This window comes from Rhagoletis pomonella, unplaced genomic scaffold, assembly GCF_013731165.1.
Source record: "Rhagoletis pomonella isolate Grant_MI unplaced genomic scaffold, Rhpom_1.0 Rhpom_scaffold_00006, whole genome shotgun sequence".
Lineage (NCBI taxonomy): Eukaryota > Metazoa > Arthropoda > Insecta > Diptera > Tephritidae > Rhagoletis > Rhagoletis pomonella.
In genome coordinates, this window is record NW_023458560.1 from 27,672,337 (window position 1) to 27,685,622 (window position 13,286).

Genomic DNA, 13,286 nt, shown 5'->3' on the forward strand with positions numbered 1-13,286 from the left:
TATGCCATAAACACTCCTGTGAGAGAACTATTCTAGTAGCCTTGGATCTGTCAAAGCCGTTTGACACCGTCAGTCACTCCACGCTGCTAGAATACATTGAGGCTTCCTCTCTCCCACAGAGGCTCAAACGGTGATCGGCGAATTATCTGAATGGTCGACACCCGTCAATAATGTTTAGAGACAAATCGCGCAAACCTAGAAAAATAAAGCAGGGGGTTCCACAGGGTGGTGTCCCTTCCCCACTACTGTTTAACTATTATATTTCAAACTAGGAGCCTAACCCTCTCCCCTACAAAACCCTCTGTGACCTTGTTCACCACCTGGAAGAACGAGGTCAGACTACCGCTGGGTATTCACGTTGATGACACACCAATTCTGACGGTGAATAACCCCAAAATACTCGGAGTAAACTTCCACAGTCTGCTATCCTTCACTGCGTACGCAACCGTAATTTTCAACAATGTACAGAGCCGTAACAAGGTCCTCAAGTCGCTAGCCGGCAGTACTATGGGCAAAGACAAAGAAACGTTGCTGGCAGCACTACAGCAAGCTAAACTCGTACCTGAGCAGATTAGATGCAGATGCGGAAAATGAGTGTCCGGCATGCGGAGAGACGCCCCACGACTCGAAACATCTCTTCGTATGCCCGAAAAACCCGACGCAACTGACGCCTATGTCCTTGTGGGCAGACCTTATAGAGGCTGCACGCTTCTTGGGTTTTTTAGTTGAACTTGGCGACAACGCCTGAGATACTAACCGATCTGGGCGGGGTTGTTGTAGCCGCTACAACAACAACAACAACGTTACACATTAAGGCTCAGTAAACCTAGATATTCTATCTTATTCAATCTTATCTTATGTTTTATTATGTTCTGATGTGTTATGTGGAGTCATGTTACGTTATGTGTTGTTATGGTATGCAATGTTATATCATGTCTTGTTATGTATATTATGTTATGTCATGTTATACTATGTAATGTTAAGTTATATTATGCTATGCGTTGTTATTTTATGTCATGTAATATTTTGCTATGTCATGTTATGCTACGTTATGTTATGTCTTGTTGTATTATGCTATGGTACGTTATGTGCTGTTATGTTATTCATATTCGATCCTATCCTATTCGATCCTATCTTTTTTTTTATTTCACACACTTAATTTGTGAGGTCAATTTTTACAGCTAAAATCATTCTGAGCACATATTAAGCCGCTTTCTCATATCTTTTATACCGTGTCATTGATATATCTTTTGCACTTTTTATTTCTTGTTGTTGTTGTTGTTGCTCATACATCTTGTGCTAACTGCTGAGGGGCATCGTTGTAATGCAATTTTCTGTCCGCCATTTGCTAATCACTAAATTATTGTCAGTTGAATGACTAACGGCGCTTCTGCCATCTATGTAGACACTAACACACTCCCCAGAGAGACAATGTCGAACTCGCAAATCATCACGCAAGAAGTACACACAAACGCATATATGTACATATACATACATATGTATGTACACTCGCGCTTATATCGATAAGCAGCTTAGAACATATGGCTAAATGTTCACATCATAGAGATAATACACAACTGTAAACTAGTATGCGACACAACATTCCCGTAATAGACCCCAAAATGCGATGCTTAAACCAATCGTTGGATCGAGAAAAAAGCAAAAAAAAAAAACCGCACAAAAACAAAGAATAACAACGCAGCAAATTGATCGATTGACACATCGCAGCGCATCGCAGCATTAAATAAGCAATGTGTGTGTGTGTGTGTGTGTATTAATGTGGCCTACAAGTAGTTGGCTAAATTGCAAGTATCGTCGCATTGCCACGTTTCGAGTATTTAGCCGCAAAATTGAAGTATACGATAATCGCGCAGAATCGTACGCGGCATACAAACGGCCACGGCCGGCAAACGTTTAAGTGGTAGCAGCCATGGCCGTTATAAACGCCACCACAACCAACACAACCAACACAGCCATCACCACCACCACCATGACCACCACCAATTCTAGTCCGCAATATGCGCATATACATATGTACATATGTATGTATGTATTTGTGTTTTTATGCTGCAAGCATGTGTGTTTGTGTCAGCAGTTAGGCAGCTGTCAATGGCGGCTAAACAAAAATGTCACTCATGCGCCGCGTAGAATGACCGCTCGTTGGCGGCGCCGCGGGCATACTTAACTTACTTGCCATGCCATTGATGATGCATTGCTATGTTGTATATGTAATGGTTTTACTTGATATAAATGCCGCAAGCACTAGAGTGTGTCTTTGTTCGTGGCTTTGTCGTGAAAATGGGGGTAAACGTTTGGCGATACGATGACTACTACATAATGCATTTTGGTAGCCAAAAGAATTACCGCTAGATGATAAAAAATAAATAAAAGAGGATGAAAATCGAAAAATTAAAATTTGGTAGTTGTGCATGATCTAGCTACACACACATGTTTAAAAGTGCAAAGCGAAAGGAGTGAAGTGTCATTCCTACCCTTTTGATCTATGTCATATATAGGGTCGCAGTAGCTTTGATTGGTGGCAAGAACGATCGGGAAAACCTTTGGATATGAATCATCAAATTAGTTATATTAATTTTAGGCAAGTTAGTGAACTTTATAATTGTGTTCAACAAACTTTTTAATATGTAATATTCATTAACAGAACCAAAAGTTCCTCTGCACTTTACACTAACAAAATTTTATTAAAAAGTCTGGCTATACAAATCTCTTCTGAATCTCAAAAAATTTAATCTAAAAAAAAAATTAACCAATTCGGTTGAATAATGAAGGTTCTAGACTATTTTGCACAGTAAATTCCAATTTGGCACCACTGTGTGGTGTAGCTCAAAGAAGACTGTATCAAAATTAAACTAACCTAAATCTGAACTTTTCTTATTCACAATGAAAACAAAGTGCCTGTGGCGTTTCCATGATGTGTTTAAACCAGGGACCGTGAATAGCAGTTATTTTTTTTTTTCAACAGTTAAACTTGGCCAGATATTTTTTAAGTCCGAAATAAAAGTCTTTCCGGATAGTAAACAAACTGCTTATCCAAATTAAAAAAAAATGGGTACCAAATGAAAGAGGACTTAAATAGCTTTTAAACAGAAATAACGAACGAAAGTTACCACTTCTATTTATGTTTATTTTTAAAATCTAATAAAAAAGAAATGCATATACCTGACCCAAGGTTTGTTCTATGGTAATTAAAAGGCATTTTTTACTGAAATATTTTTCAATAGCTGGCTTTCCGCTGGCTTTTCTCGTTTAAACATTTCAGTTTTAAAGCTATTTTAGCCCTCTCACAGTTGTTACCAAACTTGTTTGATTTGGATAAGCGGTTTGTTTATAATGAGCAGGGAACTGATTTTATGGAAATTGCCTTTCTTTCTGCTAGAGAGATAAAGTATATTCGATTAAAAATGTCCACGATTTAGCACATATGTTGGGTTTAGAATTTAAACAGTTCGGTTTAAATTTTAAACGCAAGCATTTTCATAATTGAAAATCAAAAAAAAAATCTTAAATTTCATGCTCCGTCTGATGGGTATTGAACCCGGACAGCCTTGGTAGCACAACCAATTGTATCAAGCATCTTTGCACACTCAGCTACAGCCACGCATGTAGAGGTGCTTTCATATGTTGAGTTTGAATCCACACCACATTTCGCTGTGTGCAAACATTTTCTATTTCGGTTTAGATTTTTAACCAAATTTTCTATACATGAAACCTAGAAACTAGAATTAAAACATTTCGGTTCGATTTTTAAACCACGAACTTTTTGGACTAAAATTTAAACCAGAATATATTAAAAATTGCTTAAAACTATTGACTGGTTTAAAAAGTAGACTATAAAAGATTGAAAAAAGGCAGTAGTCCCAGCGCGGTTTAAATATTAAACCCAAATTTTTGACCGTGTATGTACTGAAGTAGACAAAGTAAATGTTCAGAAAATTTGAAAATTTTTAGAATTTTCTACAAATATAATTTTTCAGAAAAATAACGAAATTGATCAATCATTGTTTACCTTAATGATAAGATAATTACTCAATTCTCTCACAACGCAGTTAATTGCACTGCTTTATTTTTAATATAGGGCTCAGGGGCCAAGCAAAGATTACCAAAAACTCATAAAACAGAACGAAGCAAGAAAAAAAAAACTATCAGTAGTTTCTTTAAGTTTTCCTAAAAATTACACTATACTGCACTCGGCTGGGTATTGGACCAAACCGATTTTTTTAAGAGATTGTGTCATAACTAAAAAAGTAATTTCTCCGTTTTTCGAAGTTAGCCTCCAAACTCAAGCCATGGGCCTTCGATTTGCGAAATCGGACCTTTGGTAAAAAATTATTTTTTAATTACGCCTTTTGCTCTTATTTAAACGGTATATAACTTTTATTTGTGCAAGCTTATATTAGAGATGCTATAGGGGGTCAATGGTCAGATCTTCGAAAAATTAAAAACCTTATATTTAAAAAAAATTTGAACTGATTTAAAAAAAAAATTTGTGGCACCTGTAATATAGGTTTGCGCAAAAAAAGTTACATACCGTTTAAATGAGAGCACAAGGCGGACTACGCCTATATTTTTACTTTTTTAGTTATTTACATACAATAATTTAAAACTTTTTACTTAAATATGACTCAATCTCTTAAAAAAAAATGTTAAAAAAATTTCATAACTGTTTTATTTTGTGCCAAAATTTTACTTCTCGTACCAACTTTCAATAATTTGGATCCAGTATTTACGAAAATATCGTAGTTTTTTCATATTTCGAAAATACCCTTATATGGGAGGTGGGCGTGGTTATTGTCCGATGTCGCCCCTTTTCAATCCCAACCTACCTTGGATAAAGGGAAACTTACCTACCAAATTTCGTGGACGCACGGACAGACATGGCTTAATTGATTTCTATTTTCATTCTGAGAATTTATGTATATATTTGTCTATATCTGTCTCGATTCGTTATAGCTGTTACAAACAACTGAGTGCACGTTAAATAATACAGAACTAGTAGAAGGTATGCCAAATCAGCGAAATTACAGGGGTGGGCACGCGAAGTGTTGTTGTGTTGTTGGGTATAGGCTTCAAGGCCTATAAGTCACCAGGACTAGACATACGAATTCATGGCTAACAAACCGTCCTTTCCAGCTGCCTAGGACTCGATCACATGCCCTTGAAGTCAGGACAGTGTTTATAACGAAAGCAGGTAGAGCCTCTCATGCTCAGGCCTATAAGCCTCAGCTCCTTTCTACTCAAGATTCTGGACTTAGACTCTGGACTAGAGACTTATATAAGACAATTGATTAACCCAGCTCGCTTACCTAAAGCACAGTATTCCTACAGCAAGGGCAAATCTAAGGAGACTGCCGTCCGCTCTTTAGTTTCGAAAATTGCACGATCGCTAGAAATACGTACGATTGGCAGATCTGTTTGGAGATGCATTCCACAGGGGGTGTTCTCTCTCCAATTCTATGAGTAGTGACAGTGAACGAGCTATAGTGGCGATTGAAGGCGGATGGATATGAGTTTGTCGTACAGGGAAAATTTCCACAAACTTTGTGGGATCCCAACGAAGCCGCTCTTGCTTCACTAGTTACTTGGACAAAAAACTGCGACTTTGATGTTAACCCAGCTAAAACTGAGCTAGTCCTTTTTATCAGACGGCACAAAGTACCAACTACTTTTAAGGCAATGGTGGCAAATAACGGCATTTTATGTGCGTATATTATGAAGATTTTTTAACTTTCTTATACATATTTGTTTATTTGATATTGTTATGTTGTTTTATCCTGTATAGGTTTAAGTTATACATATATACATTACAATTTGCTAATTACTTTTTTTATTCTTTTCATTTCAGGTGAGTGTCATCTAATAAATTCTTTTAATATTCATTGCATTCACTCAAGAACGTGAGTAGTTAATGCTTAAGGTTTTGAGATAAAACGTAGCTTTCTTGCATTTAGAGACTGCACAGAAAAGACACATGTAAGGACAGTGCTGTTTTCGGCTATGCCGAATAAAACAAAAGTTAACATTTACCGATTACTGCATTTTTAGTTAATCAGTTTCTCGGGTGCTGTAACTTATATAAAACTGGTCTTGATGATTTTTACTGTGAACACTACTCTACAAATTTTATGGTGATCGCGTCAACCTAAGAGAAAAAATTTTCCAAGCTAACTTTGGGTCGCTGAACACGAAAACAATACCCACTTTTCTTTTAAAAGAAACGTTTTCGAGATTTCTTTCGCAAAACTTGTTTTTTTGTACTCATTTTTCATTAGAAACGGCCTCAAAATTGTTGAGCGCTTTCGGAACATCCTGTCAACCTCTAAAAATGTTTTATTATAAAATCCTTTATACATTAAATTAAACAGGGTATCAAATTAAAAAAATCGCATGGCAAAGAAAACTTACTAAGAAGAATTTCCGGCACTGCGCAAAAAAGAATGCAGACCATCTTCGAAAAGAGATCTTTACTGTAACGCTCATATCTTCGACATTACTTAAGCTAACTGGGCAATTCTGGCTAATATAGTAAAAAGATTTTCCCAAGAAAAATGAAAGGTGGATAGAAAGATAGTTCAAAAGACTTTTGTTACTCTAGCAAAAAAAATTTTAGAAAAAAACCCTCTCATTCACCACTCTTGGCGAAAATCTATTTTGAGAGAAAACACTTGTATATCATTTAACTCGCGTCACTCTAACTAGGCCTGGGTAACGACGCAAATTTTTTGGCGCTGACACACTAACTCCAGCGCCTCTGCCGGAATCAGAACAGTGCGTTGGCATAAGTTCGTTTCTTCAGGCTAAAGCTGCTTAACTCAGTGATTATTTCAGAGTTGCTTTGCCTAAGTATGCATACATATATGTAGGTACAAAGTTGTATGCATGCGCGGAGTTTGCACAATAGGAAGTTAGATTTATTTCATCGGCATTTCCCCTTTCTCTGCACAAATCTATGCAACCATTTGCAATAGCAAGTAATATACACAGGGTGCTTCTAAATAAATTAAACATTTTCTGCTGCAATACACATGCTAAGCCCTTCGAAATTTTCAGCTGGGCTTTGCGTTACAGCTTCGCAACTTTTACCCCTACCGAAACCAAAGTTTCAGAACAAGCGTTGTTAGTGTATATATGTTCTGCCGAAATCCCCAATAAAGTCTAAATTTTCGTGGGAACTAAAATTGCTACGCCTATTTCTAGAAGATATTTCGATTTAAAAAAGTCGCTAAACAACTTTAAACCCAAACTTTAGTCCCAAAGCTATCACGCCCATTTCTATGAGTCTGTTGAGTTATGGAACAATTTTTCCGAACAAACATTTTTACAGGATGGGTAGAATCGGAATCCGCAATAAAATTTATATTTTTACTAAAACAAGTTTTTTGACACCTTGCTAGCTATAATTTTCAAATATTTTTTTTTGTTTTTTAAAGCTTGTGTCTAGCCTCCTTCGAAAAGTCTAAAACGTGATCTTTTCACTTTCAAAGTTTCACTTTCAAACAAATATGCATGTATGCATCTCTACAACAAAAAAATTACATGAATATTTTCAGATACAAACAAAGTTGCTACACTTTGCTTACACGAACAATTATAACCAATCCGCTAACACACCTTATAAATACCTACATACATATAAGCGAACCACAAAAAAAAAATCAAATTAATAACTGTTAAACTTAAAGAAGGAAAAAAATTGAAAAGTAAACTCTTTAAATGCTTATGAGCCGGCAAGATAAACAAAGCCATTATTTTCTCAATTGTAATGGGCCAGTGGGTTTGGATATTTCACAGCCACAAACTATGATTACAACAATGGCGAAGGCAGTTGCTGAACGGAAAGAAACACAACGCAAATTTCATGAACTTGCGCAGGTAATCAATCAAAAACTGACAAGAGCGCAGACGCAAAGGGAGACGCAAAACAAAAACAAAAAAACAGTATTGAATGGCTATTTAGCTGGATATATGAATGAACATTTCTTTGTATAAAAGGTTTATGGGTCTGGCTCATAAATAGTTACACACCGCGAAATGTGGGTGTTTGTTTGTATGTGTGTCTGGAGGAGTATGCAGACGTGTGGTTGCTGCCCTCCATGCCATGCCTGGTAGAAAGCTGAAAATTGTAATTTTCAATAGGTACATTTGTCATTTTCTGCTGATTTGACAGCTGAAGCAAACAACATACATAGTTGCAGCGCTTTGGAATGGATGTGCTGTGTGTAGGGTGTTGTGGAGTGTAGAGGGTTTACTTCGCGCTAGGCAGTAGAAGAAGTGCAGAACCGGGGAATAAGGCAAAGGCTCATTGATGTATATGACGATGTTAAACCTTTTTTTTCTTGCGGTAAAGGAACTTTCACTTTTTCTACAAAAATTTTAGCAAATATAAACAAAGCGGATTATGCTGCTTGTGTAGAGGGAGAGGCCTAAATATTTAAGCTGAAGAATTGCTTAGCTGTTGCCATAAAATTGTGCACTTTACAGACTTTCGGAATGTTGTATAATTTTGCATTTTGTATTTTCGAAAAGCGCAAAGTAGCTATTACTTTAAAAGACTTCATTTTTGCTAAATTGTTGGCCATAAACTTAAAAGTTTACTACTCGCTAAAAAATTATTGCCTTTTAAGAAATCAAAAAAAATAAAAAATTCTATGCTTGTCAACAACAAATGCCAAATATTTATGCCACAGAAAAATTGTGTTAGAAAAAAAATCGAAAAAAAACTCCGCAACGCATGAAATTATGCAGCAAAAATAATAATAAAATAAGATTGCCTGAAATTAAATTTAAAACTAACTTTGTTTGTTGCCCACTCACAATGCGCGCGCGCAGACAGACATACACACACACTACACATACCAAATTGCGGTTTTTTGTAACAGTTGTTGCGGCCTTTTAGCCAACATGTTGCAATGCTAACGCAACATAAAAATCATTAAAAGTTGCATTGATTACTTTTGTTGCGGACTTTTTTTTTTGCTGTCTTGTGTTTCGCTATTTTTTTAATTCCATTTTTGCGGTTAGCCTGCTATGTTTTGTTTGTGTTTTTTGTTGTTGCAATGTTGATTCGTCTGTTTTTGCCATTTTTAGTTAAATAAATATGCACATTTTAAATAAAATGCCATCTGCGCAAAATTGTAAAGCGCTTGTGGCAGCAGCCACTTTTTTTTGCTAGCACAGCCTGTGTTGCCTCTCTTGCACTCCTTTCGATTTCTAGCACCCTTCGTTTTGAGTGTGCTTCTTCTTCTTGTTCATTTGTACGGCGGTCGCGGCATTCGAGGTTGTCTCGTAAGTGCACCTTTGTTTGTTTTTTTTGAAAAAAATGTCATCAGGAAAAATTTTATTTCGATGTGGCAATATGCAATAAGTGCGGCATGTTGCTCATTGGTTTTACTCTTGCGGCGATAGAGATGCGGTGCGCTTATGTGAATACTACTGCAATCATATGTTACTATAGCAACAGATGTATATTCATATATGTATATATATCCTTAAATATGTTGTGACTAAGCGAAGATTTAATATACATTTTTCATGTTTCGATGACGAATATAATAATAATATCGATAACCATAAGAACATACTATACCTATTATATAACACCGATAACAAGTAACGATAGCGGTAAACGAAAAGTCGATACCAGAAAATTACAAAAATCGACATCGATAACAATACAATATCGATAACGCTAAACCGAACCTCGATAAATATAAATATACATATAGTGATAACGATAACGAAATCTGTTATTAATAACGATGAAATATTATCGAATAAGTCGACGATAACAATATTGATAGTGAAAACAATATTTTTTATATAATTGATAACGGTAAACAAAATTTCATGGATAATGAAAAACTCATCTGAAATAAGAACGCTGTTGAAAGCAATAATGCTGGACATTTCGATAACATGATGGATGAAATAATTTGAATAACGACTGGGATAAAGGTAATGAAATTATTGATCACTAGAAATATTTATCGCTAACAAAATCCACGAACAGCTAAAGTTGCAATGGCGATACCAGTGAAAATATAGAAAATATAACACAGATAGAAACCTAAAAGATAACGAAAATAATGAGGACACAGCTAACATTCCGAAATAGTTCATTTAGGTGGGTTGAGTTGAGGTATGGTGAGAATGGATTTGTCGAATTTAGTTGTGGTGAGTCAAGATGTGGTAAATTGAGGTGTGGTGAGTTTGGGTCTAGTGGGTTCTGGTATGGTCAGTTAAAGGTGTGGTGAATTTAGATGTGGTGAGTATGTGTAACCTCACCGTCATCTTTTCTTTATATTTATCTTTATTTTTACCTTTATGTTTATTATTTTCTTCATCTACATATTAACCTATATTTCTTCTTATATAAGCAAATTGTTTTAGTTTACATTTAAATCAATATAATCGAAGATCTGAACACTTTATGAGCTTCCAAGCTTCAAGAGACAAATAATATGCCCTTTTTCCTTAAAAGGATGTAACATTTTACGAAACAAACACAAAGTTTTCCAAAGTAAGGCGAAATTTTTTGGCATACACGAAATCACCATTGGATGAAGGTCATATAGGTCGATCTTTGAGAGATCACTCATCAGTAAAATCGGCTAGGCGTCTTGATAATTTAACCTTATTTCACAAGTTGACCCCAATCGCCCCTCCCCAACCAAAATTCTGTATCCGCCACTGTCAATAATATGAACAATTTCATTTTGATATCGATAATTATAACGATAGCGATACCGAAAACAAAAGCTAAACAATATTTTCATAAGACAGCATAACGATTTGGTTTATCGAAATATACATATATAAAAATTACTTAAGCTATACCAGTAACGATTTGCTACTACAGCCAATAAAATCGTCGTTGCCTAAAAAGTTACACAAGCCAGCGCCTTTACATGAGCGCCTCTCGATTTCTAAGCACACTCAAATTTTTGTTATGCATATTTAATAAGAGTTATATCAAATAAATATTGATTGTGGATCTGTTGCTTTAATCTGCGCCTTTGCTTGCCAAAGTATATGAATATAAATTTATTCTTATCCGATATTCCGTTCATGTTTCTAACCTCTTACATTTTTCTTCTCTATTTGTGGACTCGCCTTCATCACTCCCCTCTTATACATACACACAGATCATAACTATTGTTCTGTTGTCATTATAGATTGCGGTTTTTACTTTGTAATTCAAATAAATGCACATTTATAAATTTTAAGATCTACACCGTTTGTTTGATGACTTTTAATCTTAATCTGCATTATGTATTTTTATTATTTGCGCAATTTGTTTTTTTTTTAGTATTATTTATTTATGCATGTTGCAACCCAATGTTGCGCACAGTTCAATGAGCAGAAGTGTCTTAATCAAAGCCCAAGCGACCACTCACTTAGCGAGCGGAATTTTGATCAGTTACCAGTAGACTTCACCCATCGGATGGAGGTCATCTATGTGCATATAAGCGCAGGGAATATTTTATGAAATCTTTCCAAAACAATATTGGAAAAATAAATATTCCGATGAATTGATAACCTTCCTCCTTTTTTTTTTGAAGTCGGTTTAAAATTACTGCGAATTTTGTATGTGTGTTGGAAAAAAATCGCAAACGTTTCTGGCGTTATTTCTTCTTTTTAAGCATTAAAATGCAAGCGAACGTAGTGAGAATGAATAAAATTTATTCAATAAATGCGAACATTACAAGACAGAAGCACTTAGTGGCAAGGTTCAGTAGGCGTCGGAAGCTAAATAATGCCAGCTGGCTTAAAAAAAAATGAATTCCCTGCGTTTTGGAAAGTATTACTGCAAATATTGACCTGAATACTGCTCTAATGCGCTGACTGATTGCTCGCCTGTCTTATCCGCTTATGTGTAGTGACAGCTTTTACCCGCTCTCAGTGTGAATGCAACCTTTGCTGCTCTTCAAAACTTTGAAACGTAATTAGACCTAGGGATTAACAATGTGTTTATCTTTAGCAGAAGTGCGGTGAATATGCCGTCTGGACCTCGTGACTTATTTAAATTAGTTTTAACGATCTCAAAGTCAACTCTGGCCTAGTTGCAGAAATAATGTCTTCAACATTTCGGTTATCCTTATTGTTCACCTTAATAGGACTTTCTCCTGATTCAGTGCAGCCAGGAATATGGCATTCTATTAGAATTACGCTTAGTTCATTCACCGTTCGTTTACGATATCAGCGATGGTATAGTAGAAGACTTAGAGAGAAACTTCAGAAGGTTTCGCGCTCAGGAATTCTTCCACAGAAATTCTGTCAGTAACCTATTTTGGTTCTCCTCAAATTTTTACATTAAAAGAAAGTATAGATTTGAATCTTCACAACACATTTAACAGTCCGCCTGTTTTTCCGGCTTAGTAAGTTCCCTAACGTATCTTCTTTGCCTTCAGATTTCCTTGTTCCTTCAGGCTTACTTGTTTTAAATCTTCCTCTCGAGGTCCCGATGAATCTATAGCAAGGTAATAGCGTCTTGGAAGTTAAGATGTCTTTCGCTGACTGAAAGTCTTCACTGGAGGAAATTTCAGAGTTAGTTAAGAGTTTCCTATTTATGTAAATATGATGATATCGGTTTGTGTTGCGGGAGAAGTACCGTTTAGGCGACCTTACTCTGTTGTCCCTCCCCTTCATCCGGGTTGATATCCGTTTTAAGTGCGGTTGTTTCCACCGGCAGTCGGACTTGCATCAACTCCACCACACCGCTCTATGGGCCAGGAAGGGATCAAAACTGGCAACTCGATTGGCTTGAAACTTGTGACAGAGGGATTATTAGGGTCGCTGTTACGAATCTGGAGTCAGATTGAAAAAATTCAAAATGACGTATCCAATATGGTGTGCGATATGTTAAAAATGAATTGGATAAGCTTCAACTTTGTTGGTCAAGGTTTTTGTAGTCGCTGATTAAGGATCTGACATTAGATTTGAAAAATTAAAAATGCCGGATCCAACGCCGAACGCGAATGCTGTTTTGAAAATCGTTCGGATTACCTTCAACTTTGTAGTACAGGATTTTTATGGTCGCCGATTGCGAAGACAATTCAGAATTAAAAATTAAAAATAGTGGTCCAATATGTTTTATTTATTTAATTTAATTTACTTTGATTAAATTTTTTTGTTTTCTTTAAATTTTTTAATTTTTATTTTATTTTATTTTATTTCATTTTATTTTATTTTATTTTATTTTATTTTATTTTATTTTATTTTATTTTATTTTATTTTATTTTATTTTATTTTATTTTATTTTATTTTAT

General features: G+C 35.6%; 1 protein-coding gene across 1 annotated transcript in view; it reads left to right on the forward strand.

The window, feature by feature from the left end:
* Positions 1-13,286, forward strand: part of LOC118740555 (cadherin-related tumor suppressor) — an 816,571-nt gene that overhangs the window by 449,797 nt on the left and 353,488 nt on the right. The window lies entirely within an intron of this gene.